Raw genomic sequence first — 16,313 nt, 5'->3', positions numbered from 1 at the left:
ACTTCACCCTCTGGAGAACAAAACAGGGAAGCAATGGAGGCACGAGGCCAGCAAGTGCATGCACCCATTCTTACCCTTCATCATGTGCAGATAATAAAGACTAAAATGGGATACCTTTGGAGGTCATCAAGTCCAACTGCCTGATCAGAATGGGATGAATACAAATGCAGCATGCAATCACAGCATTCCAGAGATCAGGAACAAGACCGAAAATTAATTAATTAATTAATTAATTAATTACGCACACACCCGCCTATCTGGCTGGGTTTCCCCAGCCACTTTGGGCAGCAGCTCCCAACAGAATATTATTAATGATGATGATGATGAAAAAGCAATAAAACATCAAACATTAAAAACTTCCCTAAACAGGGCTGCCTTCAGATGTCTTCTAAAAGTCAGATAGTTGTTTATTTCCTTGGGATCTGATGGAAGGGTGTTCCACAGGGCAGGAGCCACTACCAAGAAGGCCCTCTGCCTGGTTCCCAGTAACCTCACGTCTCACAGTGAGGGAACCGCCAGAAGGCCTGTGGAGCTGGACCTCAGTGGTCCGGGCTGAACGATGGGGGTGGAGACGCTCCTTCAGGAATACTGAGCCGAGGCCATTTAGGGCTTTAAAGGTCAGCACCAACACTTTGAATTCTGCCTGGAAACGTACTGGGAGCCAATGTAGGTCTTTCAAGACCGGTGTTATGTGGTCTCGGCAGCCGCTCCCAGTCACCAGTCTAGTTGCTGCATTCTGGATTAGTTGCAGTTTCCAGGTCACCTTCAAAGGTAGCCCCACGTAGAGTGCATTGCAGTAGTCCAAGAGGGAGATAACCAGAGCATGCACCATTCTTGCGAGACAGTCTGTGGGGAGGTAGGGTCTCAGCCTGCATACCAGATGGAGCTGGTAGACAGCTGCCCTGGACACAGAATTGACCTGTGCCTCCATGGACAGCTGTGAGTCCAAAATGACTCCCAGGCTGCACACCTGGTTACCCCACTCAGGACCAGGGAGTCCTCCACACCAGCCTGCCCCCCGTCCCCCCAAAAACAGTACTTCTGCCTTGTCAGGATTCAACCTCAATCTGTTAGCCACCATCCATCCTCCTCCAGAACGAAGGGTGCATGAAATAGACAGCCTCTCTCTCACTGTCCCACTGCCCAGTTCCTCATTTTGGAGAGGACTACATTCCTCCCAGCCTTCATGTCATGATAAGATAAAGATGGGGTATAGTCAGCAGCAGGGACTACCCTTATAATCAGAGCAAGTACTTTTCTAGCGCCAAAATGTCAAAGAACTGCACTAAGTCAAATTTTAATGGAATTAACTGGAGATGCCCCAGCAGCAATCTGAATATTGGATGCAAATTGAAGAGCACCAGAACAACATTGCTGTATTAGACCAAAAGCTCACCTACCGTAGTCCAGCATCCTGTTTTCCACAACAGATAAGCACAAGCAGGGCGATAGCAATTTCTTGCTGCTGTTCCTTTGATAGCTGAGGTAATATGGCCTTAATGACTAGTACCCGCCAATGACCTTAGTCTTCCATGAATTTGTCTAATTCCCCTTCCATTCAGGTTGATGGCCAGTCTCAAAATGTGTCCAATGCATCACTCACTTTAGTTTTAACATTGGTGTAACCCTGTAAAACAGCTGGCATATAGTAATACAATAGACTTCTGGGTTGTGGGAAACCAGAGTCATTTGACTCAGTTAGCTCAGCTGGTTAGAGCATGGTGCTGATAACGCCAAGGTCGTGGGTTTGATCCTCATATGGGCCATCTGCGTATTCCTTCATTGCAGGGGATTTAGATTACCCTCAGGGTCCCTTCCAACTCTCCAATTCTATTATTCTAATTGAAAAATGAGGAGGAGGAGGAGGAGGAGGAGGAGGGTCAACTATCATGGTTGTGATTCAGTTGCCAGTACAATCTTGTTTATAGCCTGAACCATGACTTCTAACCAGTGCTTTTTTTCTTTAAAAAATGTTTAGGGGTACTCTCCTTTTCCTGCTCATATTGAAATATTGCCCCTCAATGAGGCCAAAGCTAGATTCACAAAATGTTTAGGGGTATGCGTACCCCCAGAAAAAAGCACTGCTTCTAACCCAACAAATGGAAGGCAGTGCACCAGCCATGTTTTGAGTGGAGGCCCATCTTGGATTTAAAGCTGAATTTGCTGCCTGCCTAATACTGCAGGAAGGTGAGGGGTTACCAAGTGCTTGAAAGGCCACAATCCACGGCTGGTAGGCTGCATTTGGTGTGGTGGGTAATAAACACAGACCTGACCAGACCATGTAAATTCTAGTGTGCTGCTTTAATAAAGCAAGAGAACCACAACATAAAATTATGTGTCATTTGTCTGGCATGCCTTGCTGTTAATTACCATCCAGTAATTATTATATTAGCCACATGGCGAGGCTAATTGCAAATTACTGGCTGAATGGAAGTACCTGACCCTGATAAATGTAAATTCCACCCTGCTGGCCCTTTCGATTTAAGTTAGGCTTGTGCTTGAAGATCACTTGGAGGGCCACATTCACTGTAGACCAATCCATCCCACCAGCCTATATAATTTGTGGTGTGATTTACTCATATCTGTTGTGTATGTAGTGCAATGGACTACAACAATTTAAGTTACTAACAACATTCCTGCTTCTAAACAGTAGGGTAAAAGCTTCAGTGTACTACAGAGTTTTGGGCTTTGTAAACATTAATTGATGTCCAATAGACAAAACATTAATCGATTGTCTAATATCTAGAAAATTTTTTCTCTCTCTTTCAGATCATTTCAAGATTATAAAAGCATTCACTCCCAAGGAAATAGAAAAAATGATAATTCCAAATGGAAATAAGAACACCAAGAGCCTTGATGTATATCAGAAATGCTGCCACCTTTCAAAAATCTGTGATTTATTATTCATTATTATGTATTTAAAAGCACACCTTCAAAGTCTGGCATTTTGACTTTACTGAGCTATGTAAGGTTTCTACAAGTCTACTTAGAATGTAATCATTACGAGCTAAAGGAAAAACTTAAATCAGGTCGGACAGCAATAGATAGGGACACTTTAGGCCTACTGTTTCCTGTAATGCAGTTAGGCCCAAATGCTAATGGTTGAGTGGTGTAAAATGCCTTAAATAAAAGAAAACAAACAAACAAAAAAGGGGGTGAGACCACAATTCCAAACAAAGAAAGAATGTGCAGTGCTTTAAAACGCTCAGCAATAATTTTAACAAAGCTACATAAAAGGAATAGTCATGTCATACCCGGTAGCTGTTGCTTAAGCCCATGCTCCAAGCGTCTTGTAGATAGGGGGTATGAAGGACCCACATCTATTTGAAAGTATATGCTACTGAGTTCAGTGGCATTTAATCCTAGGTTAATGTGTATAGGATTGCAGCTTTAGAGATGTGCTTCCCATTTCCATGCCTAAATTTGAGTGGATCATGCCTAAAAATAGATATTATTGTGAAAAGTAGAAAATCCTAAGAATTTTTAAAGTATTACACAGTAATAGAGGGAAGTTTAAATTAAGTGTTTGAATCAGATTGTGTTGTGACATTTTTAGTGTGATCTTTTTATTGTGATGTCCAGTATGTATTTCAGGTATTTTTTATCTGATGAGTTCAGGACCTGCCCTGAATTCCTGGGATAAAAATCCAAAGCAAAAAACATTCATTGGTTAAGCTTGCTTTGTTAGGTGATCTACCAATGAAGAAACTTTGGTGGACAAACAAAGAGCAAACTACAAAGTGATATAGCCCTTCACAACTTGGTAGCTGTTGTTCAGCCATCTTAAGGGTGCAATGGGGAAAAAATGAGTATAGTCATATATATTTTTCATTTTAACAAAATTTATATAGTGCTTGTCTGTAAGAAAACCTCAAAGCAGTTTACAAAAATATAATCACTTTGAATGTTTTTATTGCAACTCTAACACTAGGTACTTCTTATCACTGCAACATTTTTTCTATATTATGTTCTGAATGCTTGCTTTTTGAATGCAATTTCAGTATTTTAATAAGACTATGGGGGGAAAAACCTGCCTCCTCTTCCCTTTATTGCACCATCAAAACCAATTTCATATTGAGGTTAACTGTCCTGAAAAAAACACAGTCCAAATTATCAAATACTAACCTCAGTTACGAAATTCAGTTGCCGGATTAGTCAGGTTAATGTGTGTGTTTGTAACCCTGAGAGCGAATAACCTGCCTTACCTTGTACTTATGTCCTTATCTGTAAATTACCGGTACTGCTTCCTTACCATACAGGAGTGTGAAGAGATAAACATTTCCCCCTTTTATTCTAAAAACAGCTTTAGAACAGTCCTTTTAGAATGGAGTGATGTATGCAGAATATAGCACTTTGGATAAAGGTGGATGACTATGGAGCTTCCAAGGATTTGTTTATATATAGGGTTTGTAAAGACCTGTACACTTCAACTGAATTACATTAAACAGTGAAGGGGCCTACTGACACCAATGGGGAAATTTGCTAACTTCAGCAGAGTCTAGATTTCACCCTGAAAGAGCAGAGATATTCATACCGGTACAGCTAAATATGCAAGAGCAGGCCATGGGCATGGGCTAAACCAGGGTCCCCAAACTAAGGCCTGGGGGCCGGATGTGGGCCAATTGCCTTCTAAATCTGGCCGGGAATCGGTCCGGGAATCGGCATGTTCTTACATGAGTAGAATGTGTCCTTTTATTTAAAATGCATCTCTGGGTTATTTGTGGGGCATAGGAATTCGTTCATATTTTTTTCCAAAATATAGTCCGACCCCCCACAAGGTTTGAGGAACAGTGGACCGGCCCCCTGCTGAAAAAGTTTGCTGACCCCTGGGGTAAACTGTAGCAGGGAAACTACAGAATAGATCTCAGAAGTACATCTGCAGTGTTTTCATTGGTCAACTTTTTATCAAAAGGACAGGCTAATTCCCCACATGTACAGTACATGAGCTGCACTGAAAACAACTGGGATGCGGAAAGTGTGTAATCAGCCTCTGAAAGATCAACTATTTAGCTACCATCATTTTGCGTAATAGCAGTCTTTTAAACCTTATTGTATAAAGGGTAAAGGTAAAGGGACCCCTGACCATTAGGTCCAGTCGTGGACGACTCTGGGGTTGCAGCGCTCATCTTGCTTTACTGCTCATCTGGCTGGGGGAAGGTATAGGAAGCACATTAAAGGTATAGGAAGCACATTGTATAGGAAGCACATTAAAGCACTATGTGTTGTGAAATATCAGACAACCTTCCAAAATCATAACATTAACATGAAATGTTTGCTTTTTAAAAATCTGATCTTTTAACATGAAACAAGGAGCCTGATCCCACGCAGCAGAGTTTGTCACACTTAAGTCCTTGGACTGCAAACCCATGTGAGAACGGTAAGCATCACAGAATTCAATGGGACATACCATACTTCTGAGTAAGCGTAGGCACAGGCTGCGCTGATGCCATTTGAAGTTCAGCAGGAAAGGACCTACTCCGTGGTGGTGCCCTGACTGCAAAATGCTCTCGTCAGATGTTTCTTCCATGACCAACGCTACCCTCCACTACCCAGGGTGCGAGTGATGAGGCAGTGAGAGGGCTAAGGCAGCTGTTTGCAACTCTGCCTTCCCTGTGAGCCTGTCCGGAAAGTGTGACAAAGGTACGGAAATAGGAGCAGCTCCCATTCCCACCTACCGTAGCAGAACCCAGGGGAGGTTGTACAATCAATTTTTTCCTAGGTGGCTTAACAGCGGTCTCTTCCCAGCAACTTCCCAGCCTCAGTTCAAGGTCTTAAGAAGTAATGATGCCACGCTATTTTGTTTTAGTTAAGGAGGGGAGTGGCAGCGGCGGCAGGTTGCGTCGGACACACATCAAGCTGAGCTCCGCGCATGGTATGTTACACACATGCATGGCTGTTTGATGGGGATCGGGGGGGTGGGTGTGCACCTGCGGCAACAGCCCCCTTGTACCCCCCACGCTACTTCTATTCTTCTATTCCTTCTTCTTGTTGTTTTTCCCCCGCCACCCCCTTGTTCAATCCTTTTCCCCTCTCAAATTTTTGCTCCCAGAGCTGAACTCCAAAGTATTCCTGCATGAACAGGAAGTCCGCCTACCTACCTACCTGCCGACTCCTTCTGCGGGGCACTTCCCTCACTTGAACTCCAGCTGGCGACGTGGTCACATGGGCCCGGCCGAGAAGGCGGGCGGGGTGCATTGCATTTAGGAGCGGCAAGGCTCCGAGCCGAACCTCTCGCCATTGGCCCCGGCCCGGGCACGTGGCGCTCCCCTCCCGCCTCTGGCTCACAGCTGGGTGGCCTCGCCGCCGCCGCCGCGCTGCTCCTGGCGGCGAAGCAAAGCAGCCGGAGAACCGCTCCAGTGAAGAGCCTGACGGGGCAGCAGGAGCCGGGAGTTTGTGTTGCCCGCGCGCCGTCGTTCCCAGCGAGGAGCCTGAGTGCGGGGCAGTGGGGCGCCTCGCCTGTAGCTTCGCCCGGCAGCTCCCAGCCAGCGCGGAGCGCGGGAGCCTTTTCGCGTTCCCACCCCGCGCTTAGAAAAAGCCAAGCCGGGGAGAAGAAGGCTTGAAGGACCGGGCAGCGGCGGGAAGGTAGGTCCCAGTCAGCGCAGGGGGCTGCAACCTCCAGCTGCCGCCTCCGCCTCAGGCGCACCAGGGGCCGCCCTCCCTTGGCCGCCTGCCGCAGTAGTTCTTCGGAGCGTCCCTTGCGCTTTTCCCGCGCCGAAGTTGTGGGTCGCTTCGGAAGAACTGCGGCGGCAGCGGAGAGGAGCTGGCCGCCGGGGAGAGGCTCCGCGCCCCTTCTCCCTTCAGCTTCTGGAGCCCAGTTAACGATAAGCCCGAAGAGGAGGAGGAGGAGAAAGAGGAGGTGGACTGCCGGGAAGGAGCGCCTTGCGTCTGGCTCTGGTGGTGCTGGAGGAGGCTCGCCCCGTCCAGCCTTCTCTCTTTGCGCCATGAGGCAGGCGCGCGCGCGCGAGAGAGACTTGCTTGGGATGGTTCGCTTGCTTTGCGGGTGGGGTGCGTGCGCCTAAAATGGTCCCGCTGGCGCGATTTCGTGGGCGAGGTTTGGATCAGGATCGAGACCCGCATTCCATAGCTTTTCAGGCTGTAGTTGTTGGGTGTGTGTATCTGCTGTCAGGGGGGAAAAAAGGAAAAGTTCGGCCGAGTTTTCCAGCGGCTTCTAGGGATGTTGGAAAGGTTTTTGCTTGCTGGTGAGTAAAACGGGGGGGTTGTGGAAGGGCGGGACTCGGGAGGGAACTCGAACCCGGGAGATCGGGGCTGGCCTGGCGAGGCTTTCGTCTGGAATCCGGCCATTCTCATTCCTGGCCGGAGGGGGTGTGCCGCTGGAGCCAAAGGTGCATAGAGCAGGCTTCTTAACCCTTTCCTAATCCTTGCTCAGTTAAGCAGAAAGTTGCTGGCCTTGGGGAGCTTGCTCAACTCTTGGAAGAAGTTGCATTTCGTTTTAGTCTACTTCCCCCGCATGTGTTTTGTCCCTCCACAGTCGTATGCATGACACGCTATTAGTCAGATGCTGGACTTGCAGCTTAGAAGCCAGTTGGGAATTGGTCCAAGAAATTCTTATGCCGTCTAGAAATGGATGCTCCCCCCCCCGTGTTTAAATTGTTCGATGTTTTGCTCCTTGCTGTCAAACTAACGATACTGAGGACGTTTGTAAGCAATCAAGTACGCTGGAGTCTAAATATACAGATAGCCTGATACTGGTCATCTTAAATCCCACAGAGTTCATTTAATCTTTTGTTTAGGATTGTAGCTCTGTATGATATATTGCCTGAAGCTGATAATGTTATCACACTTAATATTTTTTCATTGATGTGCTTTGAATAACATAGCTACAAATCCAGCATGGATATTTTTTAAGAGCTAAAGAGTATGCTTAAAGTGGAGCAAAAGTTTATGCCTTAGCTAAACATACTTTTAATTAAAACATACAAACCTTCATTTATCTCTCGCCCTGTTCCATTAAAAACAAAATTGTCTTCATGTGTATCTCTCTGACTTCTTATACCATCCGTTTATTTCTGAGACCCAAGCAAGTTGCTATCATAATTTTTTTTTAGCTCAAATAGCAGCAAAACCACTGTACCTTTGCCATTCAAGCAAATACATAAAACTCTCATCGGAGTTCTGGTTGGTGACAAGAATGATTCCGGCATGTATTCTGAAATATTGTTCTGCTTCATTGTGAAGAATGGGCCTCTAGTGCACCACCCTGATTTTCTTCAATAAGGCATAGAAGCATTTCTTACAGTAGTCACCTTTTAGGTAAACTTGTATGTAGGAAGAGTAGGGACCTGGGTGGCGCTGTGGGTTAAACCACAGAGCCTAGGGCTTGCTGATCAGAAGGTTGGCAGTTTGAACCCCTGCGACGGGGTGAGCTCCCGTTGCTCAGTCCCAGCTCCTGCCAACCTAGCAGTTCAAAAGCACGTCAAAGTGCAAGTAGATAAATAGGTACCACTCCGTCGGGAAGGCAAACGGCATTTCCATGTGCTGCTCTGGTTCGCCAGAAGTGGCTTTGTCATGTTGGCCACATGACCTGGAAGCTGTACGCCGGCTCCCTCGGCCAATAATGCAAGATGAGCGTCGCAGCCTCAGAGTTGGTCACGACTGGACCTAATGGTCAGGGGTATCTTTACCTTTAAGTAGGAAGAGTAGCATTAAGAATAGAAGTATAAGAACACCCAGGAGCTTTCATTTGCATTGGTCTCTTCCATTTTCCTATATTGTCTTCTGTTTTATTCGGCTTTAGAGGTATAAAACTATATTGCAACTCTAATCTTCTCTTATTCCCTTTTTGTGATATAATTGCCCCCCTGACAGAAACACAGCTATGAAACTATTTTCTAAAAGGAAGGTGACCTTTTCCCTTCTCTTTGGTTCATTGGCTATTTGAGGTGAAAGGGAAGTGTTTTGAAGAGCTGGGAAGTTGTATCTTGGGAGTTCAAAGGAGATCCACTAAAAGCTCAGGAAAAAGCCCATTTTCAATTAACTGAATTGTTGACATAATTGGAGCTTAGCCTAAACTGAGCAAAACTTTTGGCAGGGAAGCATTATTTATATTAGCTGGCTGCACCTCTCATAACATGTGGACTTAAATACAAAAAGGAAATTATTGGATTAGGAATTCCTCATATTTTCCCTTTGTGCTGTGGCATGGCACAGTAATTTCAGTAAGAGAAGTTATTAAGGAACAAGATCTCATGATGCGAACTTGATATTTTCTACGTAAGCTATTTTTCTGTTAATGCAGAAGATGGTAGAATGTGATTATTGGCTTCCCAGATTTTCAGAAACTCTTGGTTTGTGTGATGAGGGCAATACACATTGGTGTGATTGAGGTGCATCTTTTTAGTTTGTGTATTTTCTTCTCCACTCACCCATCTCAGTGTTCTTTGATTAACCAATATACTCTAAACTTTGGGGTGTGTTGTTTGTTTGAAATATCTTTGTGGATAATGGCAATTAAAATGCAAGAAAACTTGCATCATAACCCCCTGTTGGTTTTGTGGCTCCTCTCAGCCCAGGCTTCATTGCAGTGTATCTTTTGTTGCTGTTTTAAAAAATACACACAAAGACTCACCCAATTTTTAATGGCTTTGTTAGTTGTCCTAGCTTTCTAAAGCATAGCTAACTAGTCTCCAGTGTGTTTCCAGCCATATTGCTGTATTCACCCTGTCTACTGAACCAAAGGAGTAGGATTATGACAGGTAGCTAGAAGTGCTTGAAGTTTTTGCTAAATGTAGCTGAGAAGCAGCCTAGCTATAGGGCAGACATAAGCAAACTCTACCCTCCAGATGTTTTGGGACTACAATTCCCATCATCCCTGACCACTGGTCCTGTTAGCTAGGGATCATGGCAGTTGTAGTCCCAAAACATCTGGAGGGCCGAGTTTACCTATGCCTGCTATAGGGTCATATCTTACTGTAGGTTCTTGTTAAGATGCTAATGGGCCATTAAAATTTATTTTAACTTAAAAATGATGCTTCTGTGTCACTAAGGCATCCAGGTATGCAGAAACCACTGCTTTGTTTCTGGGTGGGCCTGTTTCAGTTCCAAACTGCTAGACTTGGGACCACCCACTTGACATTTGCTTTTGGGTGTTTAAAGTGTTTCACGTATGTCATCTTTGTGCAATCCTTATGGCAACCCTGTAACATATGCCAGCGTTATCCCCATATTGCAGGTGGAGAGCACTGAATCTGAGAGATTCCTAAGGCCACTTACAGAGTTTAAGTTTTGTGGCCACTACCCAAAAACCATAACCTTATTTATAAGTCTCACATTTCAGTAGCTTTCTTTGTGCTCTTGATTAGAGAAATGATTGCAATTCATGTACGCCGCAGCCTTTGGGATCAGTTAGTATCTTAGCCATACTCACAAATGTCACCTACTGCCTCCTGAATAAAAGAAGTAAAAAAGTAGATTAAGTTAGCTCAAATACAGTTGACAGTAAAGTGTCATGTTCCAAATAAATCTCTAGGCCCATGGAAAGTAAATAGAAAAAGGCACAAATGTTTGCACACAACGCAAACCTACTATACCAGTTACAATGTGAAACAGGATCAGGCATAAATATCTTCATGTGATGCCATAGTCTCCAGCATGATTTATATTCCAGTAGGATGGATGCCCTTGTGATTTCCTGTCCTCTGAAGTTTGCAAGGAATGTTAATTAGCTTTAATTTCTTTGGGAATGTCTCTGAATCCTCACCAGTCTAACTATTGATATAACAAAAGCACATTGACTGTGTAAATGCTCAACTTGAGGGGCTTGCTTCCTCACTCTAATGTACTGAGCAAACATCCTTGTTTGAGCACCGTGATTTTAGTGTGACATTCTCCAGTGTTCACTTATATTTATGGCCAGCAATAGGCTTGTATTTTTGAATTGTGCAAGAGTTGAAGGTCCAAGAGCATTGATTACCTCTTTCTCTGAGCTGAGACACAGGCAAGGCATTCTTTATAATCTGTTCCAGCATGACAGCAACAGAAGGAAAGCTTGGCATGCTCCCTTTAACAGTCACCTTGCCTCTCATTCTGAAACACAGACAAAAGGCTGGTAGAAAGTGTCTGATACCTAAAGTAAGGGCAACGTCCTTGAGAGCAGCAGCTGTGTTAGGAGCCGGATAGATAACTGGTGGTCCAGAGTCTCTCTGTATTTAAACCAAATGATTGGTTGCTAGAACTTTTAGTTATGTCACTGGATTGTATGACACAAAGAGCTAATGATGAGGCCTTTTGGTTAGCAAGAGGGACTTTAAGGTGGACAGTTAAGAAGGTCAAAAGTATAATGAATATGTTTCTAATTAAAAATTTGCATAGATTTTCACCAGGCTTCTTACCTGGTATTCCAAATAGCTTTCTCCCCCACTTTCCCGTCATTTTGTTTTTTGTTGTACCACTTGATTTCTGCAGTCATTCGCACACCCCTGCCAAATCTGCCCCCCCTTCTCCCAATCTTGCCATTACTGAAATGTTTTTGGAGCCACTGATAAGGGTCTTCCCTTTATACATTTATAGTCCTACATAATACTAGCTGAAGACAAATGTTTTCCATTTTTCTTACTGATTCTGTGTATGCTTTAGCTGGTCACTGCCAAAATAACTTTCCCGTTACGTGGGTTGTGATGATGACCTTAACTCATCATCCTCAATATCTTTAGCCTCTTCAGTTAAAATGAAGAGCAGAAAGTACAAAGTACAAAGGTACACTTTGCGGTTCGAGGACCCGCCCCCGTGAGAAATAAAGACACAGTGACACATGGATTTGAGTTAATGGGTAAAATAAGGCCACAATTTCATTGGTTAGAGGCTGAGCAAGTGAGAGGTATTGGCTTAGGCATTGGACACCCTAGCAAGCGTGACTCCACCCTGCTCAGCGGGGGGGGGGGTGTCATATAAGGTTAACACCCCGAGGGAGGAGCCTGTTGATGCAAATACAACTGAAAGCTCCCCCTGGTGTCACCGGGGGTGGTGCCATGGCCCTAGCCCCCAGCAGGGCATCGGACGGGATCCACGACCGCCGGATCCCTTAAGGGGGGATACCTGAGTAATCATGGAAAAAGAGGAGACGTGCTCTTGTGGATCAGGACTTTGTTAAATAGTAAGCAGTGGACTGTTCTCTGAATGGAGAGGTGTAGAAAGTGGAGTCCACCAAGGACTCTAGAACTGGTAGACATCCAATGGAGCTAATTGTGGAAACATTCAGAATAGTAGCTAAAGGGAAGTTCTCCTTCATTTCATGCATAGTTAAACTATGGAACTTGCTCCCATAGTCAACTCTATCACCCGTATTATACTCCCATAAATATCATTCTAGAGGTGTTTTCCTCAACTTTAGATGATACGGGACTATGGGGAAGGCTGGCAGGCTTGGGTCAGGAGATTTTTCTGCTCGCCTTCCATATACTTCATAAGGATTGTTTCCCTATTGTCTTTGTAGTCAGCCATGCTTGGCAGCAACAGGAAGTAAAAGAAGGGGCAGCTAGTACAAAAAATGCTATGTGCCCCCCCCTCCCCGATGCTTGGTGTATCTTGGGACGAACAGTATGACGTAGGAGCAGTGTTTATAAGGGACACAGAGTCTTGCTTTGGGAGGTAGTAAGAACTTATTTTCGTAGAAGGACAAAACCCAGCACTAATTTGAAAAAGCTCCAATAAATCCAGGAAATATTTGCTGCCAAAATGCTCTCAGGAAATATTGGATCGGTCTTTCCATTATCCCCCTAGCACATGTAAACAAAAAAGCTTGGCTTTACAACATCATCAAATAAACTAAGTCTCTTTTATTGTTCCACTGCAGTGAGAAAGGGGAGATAAAAACCTTGGGGAGGTTGATGAATGTTTTCTCTGATGGTGTACTTTAGTTTTGTACTTGTTGCACCACATAATATGTGAATTTCTTTTTCATATAATTGTTCACAAAGTTCTGTTTGATTTAAGAGTTAAGCAGCGAATAGACTACTGTATTTAGTCTTCCTGCCTAGACTGATTGAATGTTTTAAGCATTTAAAATTGATATTGCTTGTAGTTGGAAGATGTGGAAATTGATTATAGAAATATATGCACACACCTACCTTTGAAGATCAAAATCGCTATTGAGATTAAGGCTTTTAAAAATATTTGAATTGGAATACGATAAAGTGAATTTTACATTCATCTTTTGTTGATCCAAAAGTGCATATGGTCAAATCTGTTAGTTGTTGAGGTTTAAAACTTTGGACTCTATTACATACTTGTTTGTTACTAGGTTTTGGAGTGTTGTCCTTTTGGATTACCCTTCAAGCTCCCTTTTCTTTAGTCTTGATGAAGGGCAGGGCAAAATGCTACAGGAAATATTTTCACATTGTTTTGCCATTGACCTCTTCTTCGCAATGCTGTTGGGACTGCCCAAAAGCACAGCATGGGTGTGAAGACCAGCAGTAACCTGTTGAGAGTGGTGGGGCTAGATTGAATGGAGTTTACACATGCCTATTCGTCTCCAGGGTTGAGCTGTGTTAAATTAATTGTTGCAAGTAAATTAAAGTCAAGTAAAAACCCATCTGTCTAGAAAATTCCCTCCACGGCCACGCCCACCTTCGTGCTTCCTGGAGTTAAACTAAAACTGCAGTCTTACATTGCTAGGCAGCAAGTCCTCTGAACACTGTGAGGTTTATCGGTTGTGATGTGATACAGCCGCATAACCATAGCTTTCCGACAAAACTGATAAAGGCTCTAGTTGGTTTTTAGTGCTGCTTAGTCCCATGTATTTCTCATGACACCCCCCCTCCCTGGGAATAAATACAGGGCAGTCACAGATGGCGTAGAGGTGGAGAAGGACCTGCTTAACTCTTTTCCTACTAGTCATTTATTTGTTCACTCAAAATCCCCCTGTGGCTTCCCAACTATTGTGGGGAAATATACAAAGTTGTGGGACCCCATATGCTTTCCCCTGCACAATCTCTGACCCATGCTCATTCATTTCTTTGTATGGTTTTGGTACTTACAGAAATTTAGAAACTTGGGAGCATTTCTTTTCGATATGAGGACAGTCTATCTCAAGGACAATTCAGAAGACTGTTACAATGATTAATTAGCTGCTTTGAGCATAGTGAGAAGGTAGGATAAAATGATTTTAAAAATTTTTGTGCTGAGGATGGAAAAAATATTTCAGTTTTATAAGTACTAGCATCATATTCTCTTATAGCCTGCACTCATTTTTTAGGATTGCCAAGAACTTGGTCTTTGAGATGCTTTGCCTTGGAACTGGTTCATGCATGCGAAGGAGCAAAAAAAATAAGCAGTAGGAGCCATTAGCAGTTTAAGCTCCAGAAATCTTAACAATAAACTCATTGATTTCCCAACAGGGGAGAGATGCAGATCCTGCATAATGCAGGAAGTTGCTTGTGCTACTTTTAGCATACAGAAACAGTTTTCCAAGTACGGTATGTGTGGCATGATCTCACACATCATGCCAAACCTTGGATTGTGATAGCTGTGGTGTAAGTACCCCCACCGTAGTTTGAACTTATAGACATATAGCAGGCAAATCTGGTTTAGAGACACTTTGTCTGCTTTTCTTTTCCATACCTTTAGAATGAAGCCTCCCATGTTCACTCAACAGAGTGCAACAGCCTCTTGAGGCAGACAGAGCAGTAGCTCTAACTCTTGATTTGTCATTTGCTGTAAATACAGCCATAACCTCAGGTCACATGTGGCACAAACTGTGTTTTGCAGAGCAGCTTCAAACAGTGCCTCACAAAACAGTGCAAGTTCAGATATAATGCCAAACCATAACTTTGCTTTATGTCTCTGAACGAGAGTGAGGGGGGGAAGTAAGGTAGGTGAGGTGGCGAGACTTGAGGAAGCTTTTTTGTATGTTTGGTGGGAGAAATTGCTATGGTGGGTGATGGGAGAGATAGGAGACGAGTCAGCAGGAAGGACAAATGCCCCCAAGTTCCATTGCTTGTGAATGTACCATAGAACTATAGAATTGTTTACTGCCTTCACTTTTTAAGTAATTGAGCTACAAAGTGGAAAGGTAATAAAAGCTCACTTTGATCCAGTAGGTGTTAATGTCGATTCTCACCTCAGGGATACTTTAATTTCATCTTTTCATCTTCACGGCAGCTATTTCGTACAGGGTTCCACACAAAAAACCGGCAGAACTAGAAACTAGTTGGAAGCCTTCCCATGTTTGGCATGGGTTTTAATGCATGCGAAAGTTTTTGAAAAGGATACATCGTCCTAAAAGGTTTACCTATTTTTAAATAATCACAAACTGGGGCTTATTGGAAAAAGAAATTATTCTTAACCGAGATTCATGAATCTTTTTTTAAAAAAACCCTGTGAATGAGAATCTGACTGAGAGAGAAGCTGTACAAAAAAATTAAACCATTACTGAACCATGTTAATTTATTACTGCAGCTTTTCTGAGTGTTTTGAGCAACAGCTTCGAAGGAGAAAATTATGTTGGTTGGTACAATTTATACTTGTGGTACAGATCAATTGCTAATGGCAACATTAAAAAGTTATTGCCATTTTAGCTTAATGTTAATCAGCTTTTGTGCATCATTATGAATGGTTTTTTTACACCCGTTGCCATTGCTAAGTGTTACATTTCACTGTTTTCAGAAGATGAAAAGGTATTTGAATGGACTACTCAGCTCTTTTTATTTTTTTTAAAAAATGTTGCAAGCTTTCAGCATCAAGTAGTGCTTAACTGCCACTTTGTAGTTTACTTTGTTGAGATGCTGTTATCAACTATATTGATGTTGTCGTATTTTGTTTTTAGCTTTCAGTTAAATTTTGTTTTAATGTATATGTAGGCTCTGTGCCGGGACCTTTGGGTGAAGGACAGATTGTAAACGTTCTTAATAACCAAATGTTAGGAGGGGGGAAAGGAAAAAAGAGTGGTATTCAGCAATAGTCCTATTCAGAGTAGACCCATTGAAATTATTGGACATGACTAACTTGGGTTCGTTAATTTCAGTGGGTCTGCTCTGAGTAGGATTTAGTTGAATACAACCCATATTCTGTAACTTAACTAAATTGATGGTTTCATGCTTGAAGTATGTTAGGTAACAGGCACATGTGAATCCATGCTGATTGTGAACCCATGCTGATTCTGTCATTGTAACCTATTAGTCTCCCTCATTTGTCATCATTCAGATGACAGCATTACATACTTCCTGCTGAGCCATTCCCTGCGTTGTCATGTGACTTGTGAAATAGCTGGATACATTCTGTTTTCATGAGGTCACCTCGCTTTCCTCATCACAGCAAACGTGTTTGTGCCATGATTGATGCAACAGCATGACTAAGACTGC

The 16,313-nt window shown here is 43.4% G+C and overlaps 1 protein-coding gene and 1 long non-coding RNA gene across 3 annotated transcripts in view; one reads left to right on the top strand and one right to left on the bottom strand.

The window, feature by feature from the left end:
- LOC148687685 (uncharacterized) overlaps window positions 1-5,423 on the bottom strand; it is a 46,414-nt gene extending 40,991 nt beyond the window's left edge. The window contains exon 1 of the long non-coding RNA XR_015950395.1: window positions 1,401-5,423. This is a non-coding gene — a long non-coding RNA (uncharacterized LOC148687685). The remainder of the gene's footprint in view (window positions 1-1,400) is intronic.
- Window positions 5,424-6,442: 1,019 nt separating this feature from the next.
- STXBP6 (syntaxin binding protein 6) overlaps window positions 6,443-16,313 on the top strand; it is a 93,975-nt gene continuing 84,104 nt past the window's right edge. The window contains exon 1 of one of the 2 annotated variants that reach the window (XM_035110310.3): window positions 6,443-6,582. The gene's annotated coding sequence lies outside the window, so the exon portion shown is untranslated. Of the gene's footprint in view, window positions 6,583-7,059; window positions 7,200-16,313 lie in introns of those variants that run through there. The other variant, XM_035110318.3, reaches the window with a different exon arrangement.

The sequence above is a fragment of the Zootoca vivipara genome, chromosome 1 (assembly GCF_965207765.1).
Source record: "Zootoca vivipara chromosome 1, rZooViv2.hap1.1, whole genome shotgun sequence".
Classification (NCBI taxonomy): Eukaryota; Metazoa; Chordata; class Lepidosauria; order Squamata; family Lacertidae; genus Zootoca; species Zootoca vivipara.
Note: the sequence above shows the minus strand (reverse complement) of the source record. Positions and strands in the feature narration are given on the sequence as shown.